Source organism: Phalaenopsis equestris, unplaced genomic scaffold (genome assembly GCF_001263595.1).
Source record: "Phalaenopsis equestris unplaced genomic scaffold, ASM126359v1 Scaffold000137, whole genome shotgun sequence".
Taxonomy (NCBI): domain Eukaryota; kingdom Viridiplantae; phylum Streptophyta; class Magnoliopsida; order Asparagales; family Orchidaceae; genus Phalaenopsis; species Phalaenopsis equestris.
In genome coordinates, this window is record NW_018164579.1 from 807,948 (window position 1) to 814,203 (window position 6,256).

Here is a 6,256-nt window from a genome sequence, read left to right on the forward strand (position 1 = left end):
CCAGTTTAAAATAAACCCTATTTAATTTTTTGTATTAAATAGGGGAACTTGTCGGCAAATAAAACGGTTTCGCAGACCAAACGGATGTCATATCTTTCTTAGTTTATTTGATCGAGCCTCATCCTCAAGTCTTGTGTTTATCCCTCGGGGTAGATACAGGATTTGAGGTAGAGTGATCTTTCATTTAAACTGTGAAAAATATGGCGTCAGTTTGATTTCATATTTTTCTAAAATTATATATACATATATATACGTAAATTAAAAAGTCCTTCCGAAGCGGACGACGGGATTTCGATTCCGGCTGCCGACAGCTTCTTACGGGCGACCCTCAAACATTAACTTTTTCCCCTTTTAAGCGCCGACACTTGAGCGAGCTCAGGCATGGCTCAAGTTTGGCCCATTTAAAATTAATTATATTCAAAATTGGCTCGTGCTTAAAATTGCTTGTGAACAATGTTCGTGTTCAGTTCGAAATTAGATCATTTAAATTAATTAGAAAAATAGATGTAAAGTATTGGATTCGAACTTACACCATTTCTATACAATAAAAATCGCAAAACCACATGAGCACACAAGCTATGATGATTTAAACTTAGATATAAATATATATAATATATTATAATACAAATAATATATATATATAGATATAATTTCTTAATTTTGAGCTAAAACGAGTTGAATATGATCTAACAAAGAGTCATTCATGTTCGAGATGTTTATAATTCGAGCTTAAAAAATTTATTTGTATTCAGCTTGCTTGTTTAATGAACGATTTGAACATAAGCTAGTTAACGAGTCAAACACTAGTTATTGGCAAACAACATGCTTTCTTGACAACCCTATTCATGGTTTTCTAATGGTGAAGATTTGCTTCAATATTCCAATGTCTCTTTGAGATGTCCTTCTTTATTAGGTTCAATAACCACCATTTATTATCTCTAACAAGCATCCATTGTAATATTTGTGTTTTATTCTGAATGTCTTCCTTCCTTTGCACTATGTTACCACAAGTATTAGCTTCCATCCAATAATGAGTAGTTTGACTACCATGCTCTAGAAATTCTCCATCCATCGCTATTAGGAAATCTTTATTTTACAACAATGATATGTGAATTTTTTGCCTCTTTGATTATTAGAAATGAAATACCCAATTCATAAAATTCCTGGTAATGCAAGGTCTAGAGAGGGTTATTATAGATATCTCCATCACTGCATTTACAAATAGCATGTTTCATTACATAAGGTTTCAACCCTAGAATACATTAAAGGCAACTTCACTACTGTTCTAGGACCATCCCGTAAACAAATGTTACCATGAAAGCCTTAGACCCCTATTAATAATGACAAAATATAATTACTTCTTTAAGCAAACATTTTGTTTAAATTTTTAGCCAACATTAAAATCATTAAAATGCCTTAGAACTCTATTCAAAATATCAATATTACTGCTATTATTTTATTTTTATCATCATCATTATTAGTATTGGGAACATTTACATACACATCACATAATTCTATATGTCAAAATATCTCATGCCTAAACTTACATATTTACGTATATAACACTCAAATCTTTAATATAACATCAAAAATATCACTATTATCACTTTTTAAAAGTGAAATGCATCTTTTCATGCATGGGTTTAAAGCACTAATGTGCTATGTATGTAAATATAAAATTTTAGGTGTGAGATATGTAAATACAAAGAATTTCGTACTGTGTATGTAAATTTCACTTATTATTATTATTATTATTATTATTATTATTATTATTATTATTATTATTATTATTATTATTATTATTATTACTATTATTATGTATTCCTTGTTTGATTATAGTCATTACGTATTTATAGACCTGCTAAGAAAGATTGGGAATTGATGTTAGAAAGACAACTAGTCATGAAATTGATGTTAAAAAAAAAACTGGTCATAAAACTCAATTCAAATTAAATGATATAAATCCAAATTTAATTTCTAGTGTTAGGGTGTTCCCTAAAATTTATGCACAATGAGCTAATCCAAATACAGCAACAGAAAGACAAGGGCAAGCTAAGACATTACTGTAAGTGACACACCAAAACTTAACCAAAAATAGTGAAATCTAGTGAATGGTAAGCTAAGACTTAACCTTAAAAAATACACCACAAGTTATAGCCAAATTGTGGTGGAAAGAAAGTAAGGGTTACCTAGATCAAAATATATGATTAAATTTCCCACATTAAATTGAGAACTTTGAATGGGAAGATAATAAATAGCAAACAATATGAGATAGGATGAAAAATAAGCATTACTGGTTTACCCAAAATTTAAATTGAAAGAAGTAAAATTTAAAGATATTAAAGAAGGTTATAAGTAAATATGAAGAAACCTTAGGATATTGAAAATGCTCGTAATCATAATGTAATCCTATGATGTGTCTACATGTATGCCAGGCAAATATAATAATCAATATTTTCATAAAAACCCTCATGCGCATGGCAAGCCATCTTGCTTATAAGACAATATTGTAATACCCATTTCCTCCCTATCAATCTATTAAATCCATCGTTGACACTTGTTTCCTTATGCTAGGATTGCTCATGCATTCGCAGATGCATGTGTAAAATTGTTAATTTGTTTTAGCAATTTCTTTTTGCTTTGCAAAGATGTTTTTTGAAGAAACACTTAGAGGCGCCTAAATCAATTAAGAAGGAATGATTACTTTGAATGATGTGAGAAAATTTAGAAGGCTTTTACACTTGCTTCAAGTTAAGGAGTGAGTATTATTTTTTGTTGCAAGCTATCCCTGATGACCATTGCACCTGGGTTGAACCACATAACAATCATTGTTTCCTTTATTTTATTTTCTTTAAGACTATTTACACCTTACCACTCTTTTATTTTATGTGACCACTTAAAGCTATTGATCCAGAATTTTTATTCAAGAACAAATATACCTAAAGGATGGAGCACCCACTAAAGTAGGTCTAAGAGGGGTGCATGTAGCCTTATTACTACATTGAAAATAGGCAATTTCTATTACAAATATAACATAAGCAGAACACTTATTCATTGAAATGGATGTTATATATGAAGGTTTGTGCTTCATCAATGAAACACAAACCTCAAAAACTTCATCAAAATTCAAAAATGTATTTGTCCTTTCTTATATGACTGATATTGTAGTAATTTTGTCCCAAAATATTTCTTTCAAACACTTTTTTAATGAATGAGAAATAACGATCTAATGCCACATGCAAGTTGATCACTAACTCAATCCTAAGACAACTTATTCTCAAAGAAAAAAGTGTCAAAATGGTCCCCTGATTCTTTGTAGGGGGGTCAGTTTAGTCCCAGAGTTATAATAAGGTCAATATAATCCTCAAATTTTATTAATATGGGTTGAAAAAGTCTTGAATGAGGACTATTTTAGCCGTCATTAAAATAATATGGGGACTAATTTAGCACTTTTATAAACTCTAGGACTAAAATGGCCCCATATAAATAGTCAAGAGAACATTTTGGCACCTTACTTTATTCCCAAATCCATTATAGACAATAGGGTACCAAACAAAGAAATACATTAATTTTCTAAATATTAAATGAACAAACCACTATTTAATCAAGATGCATAAACCATACAAGAAGGATCAACATTAATAGGTCCACTTTATTTTTAGCAATGTAATAGATGCTTATGAAAGTGCATCGTTTACGATGACCAGTTCTGCATCACTGATCTACAGTGCAACCCTATCCACACCTCTTCCAATCCTTCCAAATTTTAAGCTCAAAATACAACAAAAATAAATATGAAACCGAATCCATGAATCTCATGCAACCAAAAAAAAAATTAAATAAAAAATAACCATTGAAACTTCCCAACATTGATTTGAATCTTGATGTTGCTCACTGTTGTTGTATAAATCAAAAAATAGAAGTGAAGAACAAATCACAAAAATATTGAAAGAAATTGAAATGTGGACCAAGGAAATTTCATTTAATATAAAGAGGACTAAAAGATGGGGCATTAGCTAGTATGTAGTAAGGTTGAAGATTGAAAGAGAATGATAATAATCAAAGAGGGTGAAAATCGTTGAATAATGATACAAATAGGAATGTGAAGCTCCCCAACAGAAGGGACGAACAACCTCTATATCAACACTTCTTTTGTCCAAATTTTAGTTCCTTTCTCTTTCTACACATGATGTTTGAGGGTTATAAAATCAAATAAGTGTATGTATTAAACGTAACATTCAGAAACGTTAATATTTCTATGTGGTGAACATATTATGGATTTTTATTACTATTGACCGAGGATTTTAAGAATGATGCATAATTCAAAGGTACATTTGGAATCAAATCTAGACATGATGTGTGAGTGAGCAAGTTTTATTCTTCTTTGGCCGCTTTTGTCATTTTTGAATGTTGTCATTCTCTTTCAAAGTTCAATCTCAAACAAAAAAAATCATTGCCTCGTCATTTATTTCTCTTTGTATTAAATGAGATTTCCTTGGTCTCTCACTTTCAATTTTTTTATTCTTTTATGATTCTTATTCTTCTGATTTTTATTCAAGCTGCATGAGAGTGCAATAATTAAGATTAGAATTAATGGTGAGTCACTTAAATTTTTTTTTCTTTTTAAATTTTTGGGTGATATTCATAGATCAAATTTAGCATTTATTTCTATTGCATTTTGAATTTAGGCTTTTAAAGGATCGGAAGGCTAGCAACTAATGTTGCATTGAAGACCAGTGATATGGAATTATCTCCGTGAATGATCCCTTCATCAAAACCGATTATCTGGTAAAAAAAAATGGGACCAGTTACATGGAACTCATCACAACAGATCCCTACATCAACACTGATTACATGGTAAAAAAGAATGTGGACATGCTAATCAAATCATCCTTATGTTGTTCTTTTTCTTGATTTAAAAAGCTATTTGTTCTTTTAATATTTAAAAATTATAAAATTTCCTTGTCTGCTATCATATTGTTGTTTCCATACTTGAGAATAGGATATTTTAGGGATTGAGTTAGCAATGATATTTGATTTTCATTGCTAGATCATTTGTTCCATGTTCGTTTTATGTGTTCTTAGAATATATTCTAAAACAGAATTACTATCAATTCATCCCTATAAGAAAGGAAAAAAAATTTTGGATTTAGATGACATTCCTTGAAGGTTTATGTTTGTTGATTGACGAAGCGCAAGTTTCCATAGATAGCATTCATTTCAATGAATATGGTCGTTTCTTCCATAAGCCATTTCTAGAAAATCTTTACAAAATTAAATGAAAATTAGACCTCTAGAATGCAATATAGGCAAATTAACAACTGCTCCCAAACCAGCCTCAAAGCATATATATGCTTTTGCACATGCCTTTGACCTCTATAAAATATAAAAAACCCAACTTCTCAATCACATGCTTATATATATACAAGCACAGGAAAAAAAATCTAGGAACAGAATCAGAGGTAAATGCAGAGGTCAGGAGAAATAACAGTACACTCAAGAGCATAATGAATCAACACCAAACCATTTTGCATATTGCAAACAATTCAAGCTTGCACCCAACAATCACCTCAAAACATTTCAAGACCAATATAGGAAAACAAATGGCTGTGACATTGCATTATATGGCAATATGTGAAAAAAAAAATTTTGTTTCAGTGACTACAGAAACTTAATTCATTGTACTCAAAACAATATAATGGAATATGTGCAAAAAAAATAGTAAATGTTTCTAGATCAATAAAAACGGATTTTTTTTTTTTAATTCCGATGTTTTTTTTTCGCGGCAAGTCGTTGTATTTAAGATAAACCCCACGTTAATTCGACGATTTCACGTAATCTTAAAGGGATTCCGGCCAGACCTCTCTTGTCCTTGTGAAAAATTTGAAGGCAAACAACGGTACAGAGTTGATAATATAAAAACATTTTCTCGCAATTAAAAGAGCTAAAAAAAAAAGCAATAATATAAACACCAAAAAGGTAAAAACAAGATTCTACAGAACCCGCCTGCCGTTAACCGAGTCAGGCGACAAGCAGCAAGCGAGAAGACGAAACCGCCTATTCTGGCTCGACAAAGGCGTTCTTGACCTAGAAACAAAAGAAAGAGAAAAGAAAGAAGTAGAATGGTGACGAGCAGATGCACGAGCGCCAGAAGTTAGAGGCAGGGATGCGGAGAAGGAAGCCATTCGAAATGTAGTTCGACGGAAAATAAGAGAAAAAAGCAGTTAAATAAAAAAGAACGCAGTGGGTTAAAAAG